Source organism: Artemia sp. Qi Xiang Cuo, chromosome 1 (genome assembly GCF_049724085.1).
Source record: "Artemia sp. Qi Xiang Cuo chromosome 1, ASM4972408v1, whole genome shotgun sequence".
NCBI lineage: Eukaryota > Metazoa > Arthropoda > Branchiopoda > Anostraca > Artemiidae > Artemia > Artemia sp. Qi Xiang Cuo.
Genome location: NC_142794.1, coordinates 11,117,601 through 11,142,678, shown reverse-complemented (window position 1 = coordinate 11,142,678; position 25,078 = coordinate 11,117,601).

Below are 25,078 nucleotides of genomic sequence, written 5' to 3'. Positions count from 1 at the left end.
TCCATCAAGAAATTTTCTTAGAAGTTATAGGTATTTTCTTAACAGTAACAAATTTCTTCTATTATCACCAAGTTTTCCGTCAAAGATAACAAATTTATAATAGAAGTAAATATTTTTCGTCACTGATAACAAGTTATCTGTTAGAAGAAACAAATTTTCTGTCAATGATACCATATTGTTCTTACAAGTAACAATTTTTTCGTTATGATTACAAGTTTTCTGTTAAAAGTATTAAGTTTTCCCTATCATTAACAAATTTTTTCCATCGAAGTAACAACTTATTCCTTAATACTAATAAACTTTTACTTAACACACTTAAATTTCCCTTAGAACTAACAGTTTTTTTCTTAGCAGTAAAAAATTTCTTCTAAAAGCACCAAGTTTTCTATCAAAGATAACAAATTTCTCTTAAAAGTGACAATTTTCGTCAACGATAACAACTTTCTGTTAGAAGTAGAAGGTTTTCTCGCAAACATACCAAATTTTCCATAGAAGTAACAATTTTTTTCATTTATGATAACAAGTTTTCTGTCAAAAGTATCAAGTTTTCCCTAACACTAACAAATTTTCTCACTGGAGTAACAACTTTTTCCTTAATTAATTAAAAAAACTTTCCAAAAAATAAGTTTTTCAAAGAAAAGTAAAGGCCATTTTAAACTTAAGCTCAAGAGATGCAAATACCTGTTAAAATTCAAACTCAAAACGACCAGAAATTACTATTAAAGAATAAATGTAACGCAAAACGAACAGAAATTAAATAAACAATCATAGCAAAAAACATACAACAAGGAATAATATAAATGAATAAATATATCTTAAAGCGAGTAATGCTTAGATTGAATATGAAAATCAAGCTTAAAACGAAAAGAAATATTTTGCTATTAAAGTATAAATGAAACTTAAAACGAACAGAAATTAAATAACAATCAATGTGAACAAACATACAATATATATTAATGTAAATGAATAAACAAATCTTAAAATGAGTGAAACTTAAATTTAATATGTAAATCAATTTGAATCGAATAAAAATAACTACAAACAAGAGTTTGGGTATCGCCTCACTGCAGAAGCCTAAAACCTACTGCGTCATTGGCACTTTACTGAAAACAATTCTTTCATTAATTAAGATTTTAGGGAATAAATATCAGCATATGTATGTTAAATTGACAATGCACATTTTTTTTCCGTAAACTCATTTGAATTTTTTTCAGTAAATTACAAAATATATTCTGGCTTTTAGAAATCATAGGGGTTTTGAACCCTACTCATATTAATTTATGCTTGTTTTGAGTTTGACGCAAGTATTTATTTTAATTTTTGTTCGTTGTGAGTTTCATTTATTTATTGATAGTGATTTGGGGTAGTTGTATGCTTGTTAGATGATATAATAGTCCGGAAGCCAGGTGTTGAAAGTGTGAATCATACCACGACGGAATGGGGCTGCTACGAGATTTAGCCTACCCTCCACCCCCCTAAATTGACCATGCAAAATCAAAAATACCATTGGCACTTGCTTGCGAGTGGTGGAACACTCCGAAACTTGACATTTTATTATATTTTGGTGTTGCATCCAAGAAAATGCATGTTCCACAAAGTTTGAGGTGCAATTTTCCGCTCAAATAGAAATGCCTAGAAGGCATAGAATGTTTTCATAACAAACCAACACGATTAGTTAGAAAAAATGGCAGAGTTAAAAAAATGGCAGTGAACAGTCTTGGAAAGTATAAAAAAAATCAAATTGAATATATAAGATATATAATGATATAAAATGATATTAATTGTTGAAAGATCCATCAGTTCAAGATCTTTTTTCACTGTAATTTTTTTTTCATTTTCAATGCTGTAAGAACTGGAAAATAATAAATTTGTAATATGCGAGTAATTCGTTTTCAGTGAAGCACCAATGACGCAGAAAGCTTTAGTTTTTTACAGTTAAAGAAGGGGACAGTATCCAAATTTTGTTTGTAGTAAAACTATATTTGTCTTGACCAATCTTGAAAAGAAGTAATAAATTAAAATGAATATTTGATGCATAATGATATTAATTGCTAACTGCTCATCAGTTCAAAATGTTACTGTAATTTTAATATTTATTTTCAATATTAAGTACAAAAGAAAACATTTGTATTATGATTCGTTTTCAGTAAAGCGCCAATGACGCAGTAGGTTTTAGGCTTCTGCTGTGAGGCGATACCCAAACTCTTGTTTGTAGTTCTTTTTATTCGATTAAAATTTGATTTTTATATTCAATTTAAGTTTCACTCGTTTTTAGATTTATTTATTCATTTGCATTAACATATATTGTATGTTTGTTTGCATTGATTGTTATTTAATTTCTGTTCGTTTTAAGTTTCATTTATACTTTAATAGCAAAATATTTCTTTTCGTTTTAAGCTTGATTTTCATATTCAATCTAAGCATTACTCGCTTTAAGATTTATTTATTCATTTATATTATTAGTTGTTGTATGTTTTATTAGCTATGATTTTTTATTCAATTTCTGCTCGTTTTGCGTTTCATTTATTCTTTAATAATAATTTCTGTCGTTTTGAGTTTGAATTTTAACAGGTATTTGTATCTGCTGAGCTTAAGTTTAAAATGGTCTTTACTTTTCTTTGAAAAACTTATTTTTCGGAAAGTTTTTTTAATTAATTTTTGTTCGTTTTTGATTGCAAAAATTTTCAAGTTTTTATGGCATGGCGAGGGGGAGGTGCTTACGGTCCGATTATTCTTGACTTTAAAAAACGGATCTAGAACTTTCAATTTAAATCGAATGAGGCTTTTTTCAAAGTCAATACGATTACCTCTTTGATAAAAACTTTATATATGAACCATAGACAGCTTGCATAACTTGTGGACAGCGATTGACAACAATGAATGGATTGAAAAAATAGCTCCAATAAGGGGGTTTAGACTATTTCACTTGCTGACACAAAGGGATCATGACTGTTTGGATTTGACCTTAATAGGATTTTGTGTGCCAAAGCAATTTTACATCTATCTCAGAGTATGTATTTTAACCTTATAATTGGATAATTATAATAGATTTCCTATGTGTTCTTCCCTTATAAAACCCCTTCCCATAAGTTATAAACCCCCATTAATAAGTTATGCCCCACGGCATAACTTACAATGCCTACCCCCGGGCCCTGGTGGGCTGTGTCGACACCGGAGTTTTTTGTTAGCAGAACTTTGAACTGTTTTAACAAGATGTCTATCTCAAAATTCTTATCTGATACATTTAGGGCGTGGAAGAGGGGGGAGGGCTAGTCATCCTCCAATCTCTTTTGACTCTTAAAAAGTGAACAAGAATTTTCATTTTTCAGTCAAATGACACTTCTCCATAGCTTATACGAGCATCCCTTCCATAAGAAATAATGGGAAGGATTCGGAGAATCCTTAAATTACAGCTCTTGCCCTGAGGGCTGTGGGGGAGTTGTCATCCTCAAAGACCTAATTTCCAGAACTTAAAACTACGTTTAATAAAATGGCAGTCTCAAAATTTTGATTTCATGTGTTTGGGGAAAAGGTGTGCCTGAGAGGGGGGTTAGTTGCCCTCAAATCAATTTCGACTATTAAAAAGGGCACTAGCCCTTTGAATATCCAATCGAATGAGCCTTTTTTGAAGTTTCTACGACACCTCTTCCTATAAAAACCTTATATGCCCCCAGGGCTTAACTTAACACCGTTGCCCTAAGGGTTGTGGGGGATTGTCCTCCTCAAAAATATATTTTCTATCTGGAATTCAACTATGCTGAACGAAATGGCTATCTCAAAATTTTTATTGGATGTGTTTGGGGGAATGATGGGCGTGGGAGGGGGGGGGGGCTATTTGCCCTCCAATCATTTTCGACTATTAAAAAGGGGTCTATCCCTTTGAATTTCCATTTGAATGAGCTATTTTTGAAGTTTGTACGACAACACCTTCTATAAAGACCTTATATGACCCAAGGGCATATCTTAAAACCCGTGTCCTGAGGGTAGTGGGGGATTGTCCTCCTCAAAAACATATTTTCTTTCTGGAAATCAACTAATCTGAAAAAAATGGCTATCTCCAAATTTTGACTGGATGTGTTTGGGGGAATGATGGGCGTGGGGGGGGGGGCGGATTTGAACAAAAATAGCTATCAATGAGTAAAAAGTGCACTTTCCCTTTTATTTCCAATCAGATGAGCAGGTTTGTAAGTTTCTACGACAACGATTACCTTAAAAACCTCATCTGCCCCCCCGACTTAACTTAAAACCCAGGCCTCAATGAGGGTGGGAGATATCCTCCTCAACAACATATTTTCGATGTGGAACTCACCTACGCTGAACAAAATGGCTTTCTCAAAATTTTGATTGGATTTGTTTGGGGGAATCATAGGCGTGGGAGGGAGGGGGGCGGGCAAGTTGCCCTCCAATAACTTTCGACTATTAAAAAGGACACAAGCCCTTTGAATTTCCAATCAAATGAGCTTTTTTTGAAGTTTCTATGAAACTATCGTCAATAAAAACCTGATGTGTCCCCAGGGCATATCTTAAAATCCTTTTCCTGAACCCGGTGAGGAACCGGCCTCTACAAAAATACACTCTCCCGCAGACCATCAACTATAATGTAACGATTGAATATCTCTAAATTTTGTGGCGGTGTCGTGTGGGAACTGAGGAGCGGGGGGGGGGGGCTATTTTCCCTCCGTTCACTTTTAACTATTAAAAGGGGCACTAGAACTCTCGATTTACAATCTAATGAGCCTCTTTTGAAGTTTCTACGACAACACCTTCTATAAAAATATTATATACCCCCAGGGCATAAATTAAAACATTTGCCATAAGGGATGTGGGGGAGTTACCTACTCAAAAACACATTTTCTGTTTGGAAATCAACTACGCTGAACAAAATGGCTATCTCAAAGTTTTGATTGGATGTATTTGGGGGAATAATCGGCGTGGGGGGGGGGGCTAGTTGCCCTCTAATCACTTTCGACTATTAAACAGGGCACTAGTCCTTTGAATTTCTAATCAAGTGAGCTTGTTTTGAAGTTTCTATGAGAACACCTTCTGTAAAAACCTTATATGCCCCAAGGGCATCAATTAAAACCCTTGCCCTGAGGGTTGCGGGAAACTGTCCTTCTCAAAAATGTTTTTTCTATCTGGAAATCAACTACGCTGAACAAAATGGCTATCTCAAAATTTTGATTGGATGTGTTTGGGGGAATGGTGGGGGTGGGGTGGGGGGGCTAGTTTCCCTCCAATCATTTTCGACTATTAAAAAACGCACTAGAACTCTCGATTTCCAATCGAATGAGCCCCCTCTGAAGCTTCTACGACGACCTCTTCCACATGAAGTGTCTCTGGAAAAAAAATAATAAATAAATAATAATAAAACATTGGAGCCGTATGGCCTTTACTATAGGCAACGCTACAGCGTTGCCTCTGATACTAACATACTTTTACTTAACATACTGAAATTTCTCTTGGAAGTAATAGGTATTTTCCTAACAGTAACAGATTTCTTCTAATAGCACAAAGTTAATCCGTCAAAGATAAATAATTTCTCATAGAAGTAACAGTTTTTCGTCACTGGTAAAAAGTTATCTGTTAGAAGTAACAAGTTTTCTGTCAATGATACCTTTTTTTCTCACAAGTAACAACTTTTTTGTTATGATAACAAGTTTTTTGTCAGAAGTAGCAAGTTTTCCTTATCACTAACCAATTTTCTCCATCGAAGTAACAACTTATTCCTTAATACTAATAAACTTTTACTTAACACACTTAAATTTCCCTTAGAAGTAACAGTTTTTTTCTTAGCAGTAACAAATTTCTTCTAATAGCACCATGTTTTCCATCAAAGATAACAAATTTCTCTTAAAAGTGACAATTTTTGTCAATGATAACAACTTTTCTGTTAGAAGTAGATGGTTTTTTCTCAAAGATACCAAATTTTCCATAGAAGTAATAATTTTTTCATTTATGATAACAAGTTTTCTGTAAGAATTAGCAAGTTTTCCTTAACACTGAAAAATTTTCTCATCGGAGTAACAAATTTTTCCTTAATACTAACAAACTTGTACTTAACACACTCAAATTTCTCTTGGAAGTAATAGGTATTTTCTTAACAGTAACTGATTTCTTCTAATAGCACCAAGTATTCCGTCAAACATAAATAATTTCTCATAGAAGTAACAATTTTTCGTCACTGGTAACAAGTTATCTGTTAGAAGTAACAAGTTTTCTGTCAATGATACCTTTTTTTCTTACAAGTAATAATTTTTTCGTTACCAAATTTGTTTTTAGAAGTAACAATTTTTTTCATTTATGATAACAAGTTTTCTGTCAGAAGTAGCAAGTTTTCCTTAAAACTAACAAATTTTGTCATCGGAGTAACAACTCTTTTCTTAATACTAACAAACTTTTACTTAACACACTCAAATTTCTCTTGGAGGTAATAGGTATTTTCTTAACAGCAACAATTTTTTTCTAATAACACCAAGCTCTCCGTCAAATATAACAAATAACTAATAGAAGTAACAATTTTTCGTCACTAATAGCAAGTTATCTGTTAGAAGTAACAAGTTTTTTGTCGATGATACCACATTTTTCTTACAAGTAATAATTTTTTCGTTATAATAACAAGTTTTCTGTCATAAGTAGCAAGTTTTCTTTATCACTAACAAATTTTCTCTTCGAAGAATAAACATTTTCCATTAATTTTTAACAAACTTTTACATAACACACTCAAATTTCTCTTGGAAGTAACAGCTATTTTCTTAACATTAACAAATTTTTTCTAATAGCACCTAGTTTTCAGCCATAGAAGTAAAAATTTTTCTTTCATGATAACAAGTTTTCTGTCAGAAGTAGCATTTTTTTTTAACACTAACAAATTTTATCAGAGTGAATAAATTCTTTATCTATGTCTTTTGACAGAAACGTTTGATAACACCGACCAAATCTAAATAACATAGTGAATAAAGTCTTTATCAGCTTCTTTTGTCAGATACATCAGATAACATTCACGAAATTTAAATATAAGAGTGAATAAATTCCTCATCATCGTACTTTGTCAGATAGGCCTGATAAAATTGAGAAAACTTAAGTATCAGAGTGAATAAATTTTTTATCAATGCCATTTGACAGATACTTTTGATAACATTGATAAAATTTAAGTATCAGAGTGAACAAATTCTTTATTAACATTCTTAACCGATATCATTTGCCGGATATGTCGGATAAAATTGACAAAATATATGTATTTAAATGAGTAAATTCGTTATCAACATCCTTTGTCAGATAGTTCGGGATAAAATTAATAAAATCTAACTATCAGAGCGAACAGATTATTTATCGGAAATTTTAGTTAACATTATCAAAACATAAGTGTCAGAGTGATTAAATTCTGTATCAACATCTATTGTCAGATACATGGGATAACATTGACAAAATCCAAGCATCAGAGTCAATAAATTTTTTCCCTCAGCATCTTTCTCGGATACATCGGATAAAATTGAGAAAATCGAAATATTAGATTGCATAAATTCTTTATCAACATCTTTTGTCAGATACGTCAGATAACATTATCAAAATCTAAGTACCAGAGTGAATAAATTCTTTATCAACTTCAATCGTCTGTTACATCAGATAACATTCAGAAAATCTAAGTATCAGAGTGAATAAATTCTTTATGATCGTCTTCTGTCAGGTATGCTTGATAAAATTGAGAAAATCTAAGCATCAGAGTGAAAAAATTCTCAATAAAAATCATTTGACAGATAAGTTTGATAGTATCAGAGTGAATAAATTCTTAATCATCGTCTTTTGTCAGATGTGATAGATAAAATTGAGAAAATCTAAGCGTCAGAGTGAAAAAATTCTTTATCAATTTCCTTGGACAGATATGTTTGATGACACTGACCAAATCCAAGTATCATAGTGAATAAATTCTTTATCAACTTCATTTGTCGGATACATCAGATAACATTCACAAAATGTAAGCATCAGAGTGAATAAATTCACTATCATCGTCATTTGTCAGATACGCTTGATAAAACTGAGAAAATATAAGTATCAGAGTGAACCAATTCGTTATCAATATCTTTTGACAGATACGTTTAATAACATTGACAGAATATAAGTATCAGAGTAAATAAATTCCTTATTAACATTTTTTTATCAACATCATTTTTAGGATACGTCAGACAACACTGACAAAATCTATGTATTAGACTGAATAAATTCTTTATCAAGATCTTTTGTCGGATATGTCGGATAAAATTGGAAACATCAGAGTGAACAAATTCTTTATCAGCATCCTATGCTGGGTACGTCGAATAACATTATCAAAATCTAACTATCGGAGTGATTAAATTCTATATCAACATCCTTTGTCGGATACATAGGATAAAATTGACAAAATCTAAGTTTCAGAGCAAATAAATTCATTAACAACATCCTTTTCTGGATAATTCGGATAACATTATCAAAATCTAAGTATCAGAGTGATTAAATTCTATATCAAGTTCTCAGATACATAGGATAAAATTGAAAAAGTTTAAGTGTCAGAGTGAATAAATTTTTTCATCAACATCTTTTGTCAGATATATAGGATAAAATTGATAAAATCTAAGTATCAGAGTGAATAAATTTGTTATCAACGTCTTTATTGTATACATCAGATAACCTTCATAAAACCTAAGTTTTATTAATTTTGACTTTATGCATCGTTGCGTCGAATTTATATTAGACTTGTTATAGATGGCAGCGCACCTGCTCGGACACCGAGTCATAGTGAGAGAGACAGGTTAATTTAGTTAGGTTAATTTAGGTTCACTTAGAGTGGTGCGCCACTCTAAGTGACCCTAAGTTAGCCCAACTTTTCGCATGTTTCTCTATCATGTCTTTCGTATCTGTCAAAAGACATTGATAAAAAACTTATTTTTTCAGATGCTTAAATTTTTTCTAATTATCCAATGTAATTCACTCTGATATTTAGATTTTCTCAATTTTTTCAAGCACTTGTGACAAAAGTGCTAAAGTGCGATGATAGTGAATTTATTCACTCTGACGCATAGATTTTGTGAATGTTATCCGATGTAACAGACAAAAGAAGTTGATAAAGAATTTATTCACTCTGGTACTTAGATTTTGATAATGTTATCTGACGCATCTGACAAAAGATGTTGATAAAGAATTTATTCAATCTGATATTTAGATTTTCTCAATTCTATCCGAAGTATCCGACAAAGATGCTGATAGAAACATTTAGTCGCTCTGATACTTGGATTTTGTCAATGTTATCCCATGTGTGTGACAATAGATGGTGATACAGAATTTAATCACTCTGACACTTAGGTTTTGATAATGTTAACTAGCATTTCTGACAAAGGATTTTTATAAATAATCTATTCACTCTGATAGTTAGATTTTATCAATTTTATCCCGACCTATCCGACAAAGGATGTTGATAACGAATGTATTCAATCTAATACATAGATTTTGTCATTTTTATCCGACGTATCCGAAAAATGGTATCGATAAAGAATGTTAATAAAGAATTTGTTCACTCTGATATTTAAATTTTATCAGTATTATCAAAAGTATCTGTCAAATGGCATTGATAAAGCATTTCTTCAATTTGATACTTAGATTCTCTCTATTTTATCAGGCCTTTCGAACAAAGGACGATGATAAAGAATTCATTCACTCTAATACTTAGAATTCGTGAATGTTATCGGATGTATCTGAAAAAAGAAGCTGATAAAGAATTTATTCACTATGTCACTTAGATTTGGTCGGTGTCATCAAACATATCTGTCAAAAGACATTGATAAAGAATTTATTCACTCTGATAGGATTTGTTAGTGGTAAGGAAAGCTTACTACTTCTGACAGAGAACTTGGTATCATAAACGAAATAATTGTTACTTCTATGACGGAAAACTAGGTACTATTAGAAGAAATTTGCTACTGTTAAGAAAACACCTATTACTTCCAAGAGAAATTTGAGTGTGTTAAGTAAAAGTTTGTTAGTATTAATGGAAAATGTTTATAATTTGAAGAGAAAATTTGTTAGTGATAAGGAAAACTTGCTACTTCTGTTAGAAATCTTGTTATCATAACGAAAAAATTGTTACTTGTAAGAACACTATGGTATCGTTGACAGAAAACGTGTTACTTCTAACAGATAATTTGTAACCAGTCACGAAAAATAATTACTTCTATGAGAAATTTGTTATCTTTGATGGAGAACTTGGTGCTATTAGAGGAAATTTGTTACTGTTAAGAAAAAACCTATTACTTTCAAAAGAAATTTGAGTGTGTTAAGTAAAAGTTTGATAGTATGAAGGAAAAAGTTGTTACTCCGATGAGAAAATTTGTTAGTGTTAAGGAAAACTTGCTACTTCTGACAGAAAACTTGTTATCATAAATGAAAAAAATTGTTACTTCTATGAAAAATTTGGTAGCTTTTACATAAAACCTTTTACTTCTAAAAGAAAAGTTTTTATCATTGACAAAAATTGTCACTTTTAAGAGAATTTTGATATCTTTGATGGAAAACTTGGTGCTATTAGAAGAATTTTTTTACTGCTAAGAAAAAAAAATGTTACTTCTAAGGGAAATTTAAGTGTGTTAAGTAAAAGTTTATTAGTATTAAGGAATAAGCTGTTACTTCGATGGAGAAAATTGGCTAGTGATAAGGAAAACTTGCTACTTCTGACAGAAAACTTATTATCATAACGAAAAAATTGTTACCTGTAAGAAAAAAAGGTATCATTGACAGAAACTTGTCACTTTTAACAGATAACTTGTTATCAGTGACGAAAAATTGTTGCTTCTATGAGAAATTTGTTATCTTTGACGGAAAACTTGGTTTGATTAGAAGAAATTTGCTACTGGTAAGAAAACCTATTACTTCCAAGAGAAATTTGAGTGTGTTAAGTAAAAGTTTGTTAGTATTAGAGAAAAAGTTGTTACTCCGATGAGAAAATTTGTTAGTGTTAAGGAAAACTTATAATTTTGACAGAAATCTTGTTATCATAAATGAATAAATTGTTACTTCTATGAAAAATTTGGTATCTTTGAGAGAAAACCTTCTACTTCTAACAGAAAAATTGTTATCATTGACAAAAATTGTAACTTCTTTGGGACGTTTGTTATCATTGATAGAAAACTTGGTGCTATTGGACGAAATTTGTTACTGTTAAGAAAAAACTGTTACTTCTAAGGGAAATTTGAGTGTGCTTAGTAAAAGTTTGTTAGTATTAAGGAATAAGTTGTTACTTCGATGGAGAAAATTTGTTAATGATAAGAAAAAACTTGCTACTTCTGACAGAAAACTTGTTATCATAACGAAAAAATTGTTACTTGTAAGAAAAATTTGGTATCTTTGACAGAAAACTTGGTACTTCTAACAGATAACTTGTTATCAGTGACGAAAAATTGTTCCTTCTATGGGAAATTTGTTATCTTTGACGGAAAACTTGGTGCTATTAGAAGCAATTTGTTACTGTTAAGAAAATACCTATTACTTCCAAGAGAAATATGAGTGTGTTAGGTAAAAGTTTGTTAGTATTAAGGACAAAGTTGCTACTTTGATGAGAAAATTTGTTAGTTTTAAGGAAAACTTGCTATTTCTGACAGAAAACTTGTTATCATAAATGAAAAAAGTTGTTACTTCTATGAAAAATTTGGTATTTTTGACAAAAAACTATCTACTTCTAATAGAAAAGTTGTTATCATTGACAAATATTGTTACTTTTAAGAGAAATTTGTTATCTTTGACGTAAAATTTAGTGCTATTTCAAAAATTTGTTACTGTTAAGAAAAAAAAACTGTTACTTCTAAGGGAAATTTAAGCGTGTTAAATAATAGTTTATTAGTATTAAGGAATAAGTTGTTATTTCGATGGATGGAAAAAATTTATTTATGATAAGGAAAACTTGGCACTTCTGACAAAAACTTTTTATCATAACGAGAAAATTGTTACTTGTAAGAAAAAAAGGTATCATTGACAGAAAACTGGTTACTTCTAACAGATAACTTGTTATCAGTGACAAAAATTTTTTACTTCTATGAGAAGTTTGTTAACCCTCTCAGAGCCCCCAATGCAAGGGTTTTAAGTTATGCCCTGGGGGCATATAGGGATTATATAGAAAATTTTTGTATAAATCATAGGCAGCACGAACGCGAGGCGTATGTAAAGAACGGGGAAACTCGAGAACGAGACAAGAAACGGGGACTAAGTAAAGAGGAGGACAGTCCCCCACAACGCTCAGGGCAAGGGTTTTAAGTTATGCCCTGGGGGCATATAAGAACGATGTTGGCACAATGTATTATTTATTAATTTTTCCTTTAGAGCAGGGCACTTCGTATCGAAGAAGTGTTCGTAGAAACTTGGAAAAACGCTCATTCAATTGGAAATTGGAGTGGATTGTACCCTTTTTAATAGTCAAAAGTGATTGGAAGGCAACTAACACATTTTCTACGCTCAACATTTCCCGAAACACATCCAATTAAAATTTTGAGATAGCCATTTTGTTCAGCGTAGTTGATTTCCACATAGAAATTATGTTTTTGAGGACATTCCCCCACAGCCCTTAGGGCAAGGGTTGTAAGTTATACCCTGAGGGCATATAATGTTTTGATAGAAGGCGTTGTCATAGAAACTTTAAACAAGGCTCATTCGATTGGAAATTCAAAGGGCTATTGCCCTTTTGAATAGTCGAAAGTGATTAGAGGGCAACTATCCCACCTCTCATGTCCACCTTTTCCCAATACACATCTTATCAAAACTTTGAGATAGCCATTTTATTCAACGTAGTTTTAAGCTCTGGAAATTAGGTCTGTGAGGATGACAATCCCCTCCCCCCCACACCTCTCAGGCAAGGGTTGTAAATTAAGCCCAGGGAGCATATAAGGTTTTTATGTAACACGTTGGCATAGAAACTTCAAAAAGGGCTCATTCGATTGGAAACTGAAATGGCTAGTGCCCGTTTTAATAGTCGAAAGTGATTGAAAAGCAACTAATACCCCTTCCATGCCCATCATTTCCCCAAACACATCCAATAAAGATTTTGATATATCCATTTTCTTCCACGCACTTCAAAATTCAGGAAATTATACCTTTGAGCAGGACACTCCCCCCACAGTCTTCGGGGCAAGGGTTATAAGTTATGCCCTGGGGGCATAAAAGGTGTTTATTAAAATCTTTGTCGTAGAAACTTGAAAAAGGGCTCGTTCAATTGGAAATTCAAAGGGCTAGTGCCCTTTCTAACAGTCAAAAGCGATTTGAAGGCAACTAACCCCCCTCTCACGCCCATCTTTCCGCCAAACACATCCAACCAATATTTTAGATAGTCATTTTATTCAACGTAGTTGAAAGTTTTTGAAATTAGGTCTTTAAGGATGACAACCCCCCCCCACAGCCCTCAAGACAAGGGTTGTAAGTTATGCCCGGGGGTCGGATAAGGTTTTTATTGAAAGCAGAGAAACTTAAAAAGGGCTCATTCAGCTGGAAATTGAAAGGGCTAGTGCCTTTTTAATAGTTGAAAGTGATTGGAGAGGGACTAACGCCCCTCTCTCACCCACCATTTTCCAAAACATATTCAATCAAAATTTTGAGATATGAATTTTGTTCAACGTATTTGAAAGTTCTTGAAATTAGTCTTTTAGGATGATGACCTCCTTGGATACCTCAGTGCAAGGGTTGTAAATTATGCCCTGGGGGCATATAAAGTTTATATTAAAAGTTGTTACAGAAATTTGAAAAAGGGCTCATTTGATTGGAAATTGAAATTGTCCTTTTTAATAGTCGAAAGTGAGTGGAGAGTAATTAACCCCCCCTCTTACGCCCACTATTTCCCCAAAAACATTCAATCAAAGTTTAGAGATAGGCATTCTGTTCAACGTAGTTGAAAATTCTGGAAATTATGTATTTAAGGATGACAAACCCCCCAGAGCCCCAAGGGCAAAAGTTGTAAGTTCTGCCCTGGGGCATATAAGGTTTTTATAGATAGAGTTGTCGTAAAAGTTCAAAAGGGGCTCATTCAATTTGGAATTGAGAGGGCTAGTGCCCTTTGTAATAGTCAAAAGTGATTGGAGGGTAACTAACCCCCTCTCACGCCCACCATTTCTACAAACACATCCAATCAAAATTTTCAGATAGCTATTTTGTTCAACGTAGTAGAAAGTTCTGGAAACTAGGTCTTTGAGAATGACCCCCCCCCCTCCAGCACTCAGGGCAAGGATTGTTATGCCCTCGGGCATAACATTATAAGGAAGTTATGCCCTGGGGGCATATAAGATTTTTATTGACAGTTTTGTCGTAGAAACTTCAAAAGAGTTCATTTAATTGGAAAAAGAAAGGGCTAGGGCCCTTTTTAATAGTTGAAAGTGATTGGAGAGTGACTACCGATCTTCTCACGCCCACCATTTCCCCAAACACATCCAATCAATCTTTTGAGATAGCCATGTTTTTTAACGTAGTTGAAGTTCTGGAAATTTGGTCTTAGAGGATGGCAACCACCCTAACAGACCTTAGGGTAAGGGTTGTAATTTATGCCCTGGGGGTATATAAGGTGCTTACAGAAAGCATTCTCGTTTCCAAAAGGTCTCATTCGATTGGAAATCGAAAGGCCTAGTGCCCTTTTTAATAGTCAAAAGATATTGGAAGGCTTGACATTTTTATAGTAAAGATCGAAGTGGTTATAATGTATTATTTTTTGTTGTTGTTGTTGTTTAGACCAGGGCACTTCGTATCGAAAGTGTTGTCGTGGGAACTCAGAAAAGGGCTCATTTGATTGAAAATAGAAAGGGCTGACGCCCTTTTTCATAGTCGAAAGTGACTTGAGGGCAACTAATCCCCCTTCCACTCCCACCCTCCCTTGTCAACCCTCCCATTTCTGCTCTTATAATTTAACCAAATAAAAATAGCGTAAGTGTATCCAAGCTATCAAAGAAAGTAAACAGATTTTTTTGCCAATGGTATCAGGTTTTCCATTTCAGGTCAACTAGAGGAGGTATGAAACGGAATTAAACAGTACTATTTGTGTCCAGATTCTTTAAAAGGGTGTATGTTGTTAAAAATTTCGGAAAATTTTTCTTCAGCACACAAATAACAGGCCAAACTATAAAGTTTGAAAAAAGGAAAAAATTAGAGTATTATTTTCTTTTTTCCTGAAAAGACTGTGTCAATATAAAACGAACAGAAATTGACTTAAAAAACCTTTTCAACAAAATAAGTTTTTCAAAGAAAAGTAAAGAACTCTATTAAACAAAAAATGAGCAAAAATAAAATCAAATAATCTACCAAGTTCGAAACTACCACAAATCCGCATCGATAAATAAATGAAACCCAAAACGAACAGAAATTAAAGTAAATAACTGAATCAAACTCAAAACGAGCAGAAATTAACATAAGTTGGGCGCCATACCCCTATGCCTTTCCAAGGCCAGAACAAAATTTGCACTTTACTGAAAAAATACAAATGATTGTGCATTGTCAGTTTAATACACGTATACTGATATTTAGTAATCAAAATCTTAATATTATTCGATTTATTAAAGTTATAAAAGTAAAAATATTTATATAGTATAAAATACTAAACTGTAAAAAAACTGTTACTTCTAAGGAAAATTTAAGGGTGTTAAGTAAAAGCTTATTGTTATTAAGGAATAAGTTGTTACTTCGATGGAGAAAATGTGTTAATGATAAGGAAAACTTGCTACTTCTGACAGAAAACTTGTTATCATAATGAAAAAATTGTTACTTGTAAGAAAAATATGGTATCATAGACAGAAAATTTTTTACTTCTAACAGATAACTTGTTATCGGTGACGACAAATTGTTACTTCTATGAGAAATTTGTTATCTTTGACGAAAAACTTGGTTTATTATAAGAAATTTTTTACTGTTAAGAAAATACCTATAACTTGTAAGAAAATTTTTTGATGGAAAACTTGATATTATTAGAAGAAATTCGTTACTGCTAAGAAAAAAATTGTTACTTGTAATACCTATTACTTCCAAGAGAAATTTGAGTATGTTTAAAAAAAGATTGTTAGTATTAAGGAAAAAGTTGTTTCTCCGATGAAAAAATTTATTAGTGTTATGGAAAACTTGCTACATCTGACAAAAAACTTGTTATCATAAATGAAAAAATTTGTTACTCCTATGAAAAATTTGGTGTCTTTGAGATAAAACCTTTTACTTCTAACAGAAAAGTTGTTATCATTGACAAAAATTGTTACTTTTAAGAGAAATTTGTTATCTTTGATGGAAAACTTGGAGCTATTACAAGAAATTTGTTACAGCTAAGACAAAAACTGTTAATTCTAAGGGAAATTTAAGTGTGTTAAGTAAAATTTTATTAGTATTAAGGAATAAGTTATTACTTCGATAGAAAAGTTTGTTTATGATAAGAAAAACTTGGTACTTCTGACTAAAACTTGTTATCATAATGAAAAAATTCTGCAAATTATTCTCTGCAAACTCTGCAAATTATTTCTACGTGAACAAAGTAACTTCGTATATATGAAAGTTCTTGTCGTAATGAGCATTTTTCATAGTATCACTCGATTGAAATAAAAGAGGTATCGAACTGTTAATATTAGCAATTTTACAGAGCTTCTGACCCGGTGTGGGGTTGTTTCTATAGTTTTAAAATGCTATAAAATCCCTAAGGAGAAATACAGTTTAAAATTTAAACTTACATTAGCCATTGAAGAACCGGTGACTTCACTTGGGGTATTCATTACTTTATTTATATATATCTTTATTTCAATATGCACTGAAGTTAAAACCATCAAACACCAAATAATATACGGTAATAACGGTATATTTCTTTCGATAATTAAATTAACAAATGCTATATAGAACTATAGGACAATTTCATATAGGACTTCATCCATTTGCATAAGACCTTCAAAGTCGCACCTGAATGGAACAGTTATATCAATCCGAGAGTTTTATTCTTAAACTGAATACGTCGGTCTACCATTAAGACATTTTCAATATCATATCTACAAAAATGTGGAATTTCGTAAATTTATTAAATGAAAGATCATGGATGCATGTTTACTTGTTTTTTTTTTTCCATGGGTGATCCTATTGACCCAGTGGGACACAGCCGTCCAGAGAGGGTTCATTCTAATGAAAAAAAAAAGATTCTAGTGCCCCTTTTAATTGAAAAAAATAATTGGAGGACAACTAGGCCCCCTCCCACGTCGCCTTTTTCTAAAATCGTCTAATCAAGTTTTGAGATGGATTTTTTCTTCAGCATAGTTGAAAGGCTCAATAACTATGTCTTTAGAGATAAAATGGCCTTCTTCAGCCCCTGCGGAAAGGTTTTTACGTTATAAAATTTATACATAAAGCCGGAAAAAGTTGGGAATGAAAATGATTTGTACTCCAGCTCGAAACACGGATTTAGGGGGAATATTAAGAAAAGAGCTTGTTTTGAATTTTTATAATAATGCCTTTGAATTACGTGCGTGCATGCAACCATAGAGTACGTTTGCTACAGCCGCAAGCATACATAGTGAGAGAGAAATACAAAGTCGACATGGGAGGATTTTCCGGTGGGTATGGTTGGGTTAGGTTAGATTAGGTTACCTGTGCACACCTAACATTTTTAGGTTAACTTACACTAGTTTAAGTGGCCCGCCATTTAACCTAGTGTAAGTTAACCTTAAAATGTTAGGTGCGCACACGTAACCTAATCTAGCCTAAACTAACCTAACCATACCCACCGGAAAATCCTCCCATGTCGACTTTGTATTTCTCTCTCACTATGTATGCTTGCGGCAGTAGCAAACGTACTCTATGGTTGAATGCGCGCACGTTATTCAAAGGCATTATCATATAAATTCAAAACAAGTTCTTTTCTTAATATTCCCCCTAAATCCGTTTTTCGAGCTGGAGTACAAATCTTTTTCATTCCCAACTTTTACCGGCTTTATTTATAAATTTTATAACTTAAAAACCTTTCCCCAGGAGCTAAAAGGGGTCATTTTATCTCTAAAGATATAGTTATTGAGCCTTTCAACTATGCTGAAGAAAAAATCCATCTCAAAATTTGATTAGACGATTTTGGAAAAAGGAGACGTGGGAGGGGGCCTAGTTGTCCTCCAATTATTTTTGTCACTGAAAAGGGGCACTAGAATCTTTTATTTCCATTAGAATGAACCCTCTCTCGACCGTCTGTGTCCCACTGGATCAATAGGATCACCCATGAAAAAAAAAAAAAAATAAACATGCATCCATGATCTTTCATTTAGAAAAATTACAAAATTCCACATTTTTGTAGATATGAGATTGAAAATGTCTTTAATGTTAGACCGATGTATTCGTTTTAAGAATAACACTCTCGGATTGATATAAATGTTCCATTGAGGGATGACTTTGAAGGTCTTATGCAAATGGATGAAGTCCTATATGAACTTGTCCTATAGTTCTATATAGCATTTGTTAATTTAATTATCGAAAGAAATATACCGTTATTACTGTATATTATTTGGTGTTTGATGGTTTTTAACTTCAGTGCATATTGAAATAAAGATATATATATAAATGAAGTAATGAATACCCCAAATGAAGTCACCGGTTCTTCAATGGCTAATGTAAGTTTAAATTTCAAATTGTATTTCTCCTTAGGGATTTTATAGCATTTTAAAACTATAGAAACAACCCCACACCGGTTAGAAGCTCTGTAAAATTGTTAATATTAACAGTCCGATACCACTTTTATTTCAATCGAGTGATACTATGAAAAATTGTTATTACGACAAGAACTTTCATATATACGAAGTTACTTTGTTCACGTAGAAATAATTTGCAAAGTTTTCATGATACATTAATTTTTGTATGTCCTAATGGCAGCTTTTTTAAGACAAGATAAAATTTTTGTATAGCGCTGATGGACAGATGTCAATTTTCTAAGAATTGAAGCCCACCTTGATTTTCCGAAAATTGAATCTTTTCTGTGACTTTCTATTTCTAACTTTGGTTTGGCTAATTCCTCATATTTCGTTTAAGTAAAATGAACTAGTTTCAAAGCCAAACTTCTTAGAAATCAAATAACTTTAGTATCAATGCAACTTTATATTATCTCTTTGAAAACCTTAGTGAAATTTCCGTGTCTCGCATAAGTTTTCGGAATAATACCGTAAATCCTGATTTCAAAACCCCAAAGTATCGATTTTTCATTTGTTGTATAAAACTCGGATAAAAAGATCTTGATCATCTATGAAATGTAGCATACATTGGTTTTCCAGAAGTAAAATTCCTTCTATGACTATTTCCATTTTGAATTTATTATTTTGCAAACTTCATACATTTTGTTTAAGTGAAATGTCCGAGCTTCGAAGCATATATATATATATATATATATATATATATATATATATATATATATATATATATATATATATATATATATATATATATATATATATATATATATATATATATATATATATATATATATATATATATATATATATATATATATATATATATATATATATATATATATATATATATAAGGTTTTGACCGTAAACTCTAGTTTTTTGTAAGAAAATTATGGAAAATACATATCTTTGACTCAAATGTGAGACTTTGGTTAGAAAAAAAGTCCAGTTTTGGTTCGAAAATAAACTATTTCAGTAAAATATGAACTAATAAAGATTTTTGACCGTAAACTCTAGTTTTGGTAAGAAAATTATGGAAAATACATTTCTTTGTCTCAAATGTGAAACTTTGATTAGAAAAAAGTTCAGTTTTGGTTCGAAAACAAACTATTTCCGTAAAATCTGAACTAATCAAGGTTTTTGACCGTAAACTCTAGTTTTTTTGTAAGAAAATTATGGAAAATACATTTCTTTGTCTCAAATGCGAAACTTTGGTTAGAAAAAAAGTCCAGTTTTGGTTAGAAAATAAACTATTTCCGTAAAATCTGAACTAGTAAAGGTTTTTGACCGTAAACTCTAGTTTTTTTGTAAGAAAATTATGGAAAATACATTTCTTTGACTCAAATGTGAAACTTTGGTTAGAAAAAAAAGTCCAGTTTTGGTTCGAAAATAAACTATTTCCATAAAATCTGAACTAATAAAGATTTTTGACCGTAAACTCTAGTTTTTTGTAATAAAATTATGGAAAATACATTTCTTTGACTCAAATGTGAAACTTTGGTTAGAAAAAAAGTCCAGTTTTGGTTCGAAAAATAAACTATTTCCGTAAAATCTGAACTAATAAAGGTTTTTGACCGTAAACTCTAGTTTTTTGTAAGAAAATTATGAAAAATACATTTCTCTGACTCAAATTCGAAACTTTGGTTTGAAAAAAGTCAAGTTTTGGTTCGAAAATAAACAATTTCCATAAAATCTGAACTAATAAAGGTTTTTGACCGTAAACTCTAGTTTTTTGTAAGAAAATTATGGAAAATACATTTCTTTGACTCAAATATGAAACTTTGGTTAGAAAAAAAGTCCAGTTTTGGTTCGAAAATAAACTATTTCCGTAAAACCTGAACTAATAAAGTTTTAGACCCTAAACTCTAGTTTTTGTAAGAAAATTATGGAAAATACATTTCTTTGTCTCAAATGTGAAACTATGGTTAGAAAAAAAGTCAAGTTTTAGTTCGAAAATAAACTATTTCCGTAAAATCTGAACTAATAAAGGTTTTTGACCGTAAACTCTAGTTTTTTTGTAAGAAAATTATGGAAAATACATTTCTCTGACTCAAATGTGAAACTTTGGTTAGAAAAAAAAGTCCAGTTTTGGTTCGAAAATAAACTGTTTCCGTACAATATGAACCAATTAAGGTTTTTGATTGTGAACTCTAGTTTTTTGTAAGAAAATTGTTGAAAGTACTTTTTTCTGGTTCAAATAAGAAACTGTGGTTTGAAAAAAAGTCCAGCTTAATATCGAAAAATAAACTGTTTCTACAAAATTTGAACTAATAAAGGATTTTGACCGTAAACTCTAGTTTTTTGTAAGAAAATTATGGAAAATTCATTTCTTTGACTCAAATTCGAAACTTTGGTTTGAAAAAAGTCAAGTTTTGGTTCGAAAATAAACAATTTCCATAGAATCTGAACTAATAAAGGTTTTTGACCGTAAACTCTAGTTTTTTGTAAGAAAATTATAGAAAATACATTTCTTTGACTAAAATGTGAAACTTTGGAAGGAAAAAAAAGTCCAGTTTTGGATCGAAAATAAACTATTTCCGTAAAACCTGAACTAATAAAGTTTTTGACCCTAAACTCTAGTTTTTGTAAGAAAATTATGGAAAATACATTTCTTTGTCTCAAATGTGAAACTTTGGTTAGAAAGAAAAGGAGGAAGGTCATTTGAATGGGAATTGAAAGTTCTAGTTCCCATTTTAAGAATCAAAAGTGATCAGAGGGCATCAAGCCTCTCCTCCATACCCTCTTTTCCCCACATACATCCAATCAAAATTTTGAGATAGTCATTTTGTTCAGCATGGTCGAAAAATATAATAAATATGTCTTTGAGGATGATTAATCCACAACAGTACCCGGGGGAATGCGTGCAAGTTATGAACTTTGCCCAATGTTTACATATAGTATAGGTTAGTGGGAAGTGTACAGACGTTTTCAGAGTGGATTTTTTTGTTGTAGTTAGGGGGTGGGTGGGTCAGTGGTTATGTGGGAGAGTCTTTCCATGGAGGAAGTTTTTAAGGGAGAAATGATATTCCTATGAAGGGTGAACCGGATTTCCCAGCATTATTTAAAAAAACGATCAGAAATTAAATAAAAAAACAAGTTTTTTTTCAATTGAAAGTAAGGAGCAACATCAAAACTTAAAACGAACAGAAATTATTACATATGTGATTGGGTTTGCCCCCCTCGTCAATACCTCGCTCTTTACGCAAATGTTTTTTTAGTACTTTCATAAGTGCTATTTATTCTAATTAACGGCTTTTCGTGATTAAGGGGTCATTCTTAAAGAATTGGAACAAAGTTTGAACTTTAGCGTAAAGATCTAGGTATTAACTAGGGGGGCGAGCCCCCTAATATACATAATAAACATATACGAATATAGAAGTTCGTTACGTAAGTTAATTCTTAACTTACGTATATCTATTACTAATAAAATCGTTCGTAAATAAAACAACTTTTGAGAAAGACATTTGACAAAAAAAGTAAAATTAATATGCAAATTTCGTTTTAATTATTCGTGTACGGTGAGCCAAAATCAAAACTTGCATTAATTCAAAAATGTTCAAAAATTAAATATAAAAAATAGGTTTTTTAACTGAAAGTTAGGGGCGACATTAAAACTTAAAACGAACAGAAATTATTCCGTATATGAAAGGGGCTTTCCCCTCCTCATTGCCTCGCTCTTTCCGCTAAAGTTTGACATTTCTGCTCATTTTTGATTTAATGTAGTAGCTCTTTACTTTTCTTTGAAAAACTTAGTTCTTGGAAAAGTTTTTTTCCTACTTTTATCACAGACATTAAATCTCACACAGGCTTCTATCAAGGACATTAAATCTCGTCCCGTATGTAAAAAAAAACCGATATCTGGCTATTTGATGAATTTTAGACATTGAGAATTATGGATATAACGAAAAATAATAAGTAACCCTGTTTATAACATTTATAGAACACCTCTCAGTATATTCATGAAGACTATACCTTTCCACTGTGCTTTTTGATCATAGTGTTCTCGATCTATCTATACGTCATAGTGTTCTCGATCTATACGTCATCAGGACTATCATACAAATCAGATGATTTAGTGAGGAGGGGGCCATCAGGGAGAATGTGTATCGAAGACGACGAATGTCTATATGTAGATATGCCCCCCTCCAGAAATATTGAAATAGTCAATGATGATGAAGATGATGATGAACATGGATACTACTAATATGTCCTTAAAAGTTTTATTTTACCGTCCCAAAACTCCTATATTGTTTTGTGTTTTTAGTAAAGTGGTAGTTTTCTGTAATCCTACAAACATAGGGAAATATCACCGGTTGATTTGTTTGCATTAGTTTTATTGATATATATTAGATAGGCTGTGAAGTAATAATTTGTTTTTTAAGTTTCAACTTCGCTCTTTACTTCCCTCAGAAAAACTTTTTTTTTAAAATTAATGTTAAGGATATGTTGAAGAGACAATTTAGGGTAAACAGGCCCCTCCTCCACGCTCTTTTTATGCGCCCCCTCTGATCAATACTGATCAACATTTTGGAATTGTCATTTTGTTCAAACAAGTCAGAAGGTCTATTAGCTATACTTCCAGGAATGCCATGCCCCCATAGCCCCGCAGGGCTATGGGGATTTTGGTCAAATTGCCAAAATACAATATGGGGGCATTGGGGAAAATTTGCCCATTGTTTACAGGCATCATTTATCTTTAGAAAAAGGGGAAATATTTAATGTTGGATGTACCCGAAAATTCTGAGGGTATTAAGGACCGTAAGAGACACATATGGTTTTCAATGATACACAAATGACGCAGTAGGCTTTATTAGACTTAAACAGTTAGGGAAGGAGCCAGGAGGCAGTAGCCAAACTCTTCTTTGTAAGGATTTTGTTCGTTTTTAGTGAAATATTAATAAAGATTGTAATGTAATCTCTAAAGTTCAGAGAATAACTTACACAATTTTTTTAGTTGAATATGTAGTAAGTACAAAAACTGAATCAGACTTAAAAGAGAAGATATTAGCCCCTCCCTTCAGTACACGAAAAGTCGGTTAGTGAATGTCAGAAATCTAATTTGTTGAATGAGTTTTCGCAGGTTTAACTTTTACTTTTGACTTTATTTAACATAAAATTAACATTTTCTTACTAAATAGAGCACGGAAGAATCTATCGGATAATAGAAAAATGCCCTGGATATTTTGGAGGGAACAATGCGGCCCTCCAAAGGTAAAAGTACGTATATGCACAATTTTTCACTTCTCGACTTAATGCCACCACCATACTACAAAAAATGTGCTGAATCGAATGGTATATGTAAGAAGGCTCTAGTCCAAATATTAACGGAAATAGCATATGGATAAAGTACGTATCTGAAAAATTTCTGGGCGCATCCAAAGGTAAAAGTACGTATCTGTGTAGATACGTACTTTCACCTTGGTACGTACTTTTGCCTTTGGCCGGCACATTAAAATGAGAAAGGAAACCAAAGGTCAAAGTACGTATATGTCATGATTCAGCACAATCATCATTGTTTGTTTACCAGAGCAGAGCTGAACAACCAGCAACTCTGAGCTATTAAAGAGTACTGGCATAGAATGTCAAGAGGCTTTCTAAATTTACAGAGAGCGTTGGTTATACAAAAGGAAAGAGATTTAAGGTAAGAAAATTTTGCTTCATGCTATTTTGGAACCTTTTCTCCAAGTAGGCCTAAACCCTCTGGTAAAACCCCATCTGTACTACCAGGTAGGTACAACAGACCCGCTACAACCAGTTTACACAGCTAGCTATGTAGCTGTCGAATTAGTACAGTAGAGCAGCGTCATACCAAATTACCAACCAACCACCTAAAGCCATTTTTTTAGTATTGCCTACAAACATGACTTACCTTTGAAATAAAATAAAAAACAAGGGATGCATCAAAATAACCCCTAGAACCTTCTCTGTCATCTGAGATAATCAGGGATTAGTTTGGTCAACTATTACTACATTGAGAAAAAATTGAGGGCCTCTAAATATTGCTTACCTTAGAAACAAAAAAAAATGTATCAAAATAGCCCTAGAACCCCCTCTTTCATCTGAGATAATCAAGGTTGATAACAAGTTCTTAGAATTCCAATTTTTCAGGACATTGGAATGTCAAGCAAGTACAAATGAGGCATCAACTTCAAATACCGACTTGCCATCTTCCAGTGAAGAGCAACGAGGAGCTAGTTCCTGTTCCCCCCCAGAAATCATCCAGATAAATCAAACAACAGACATATCACCCAATTTTTCTGGACATTCTCGATCAAGGGACACCACTGATGGAGAAGCTAAAACTAAGGCACAGTTAAAACACTTTGCTGATGAAGAATTCGAAAAAGAAGATTTAAGTAGAGGTGATAGTGATGAGTCTGATATTTATTTATTTATTTTATTTATTTCC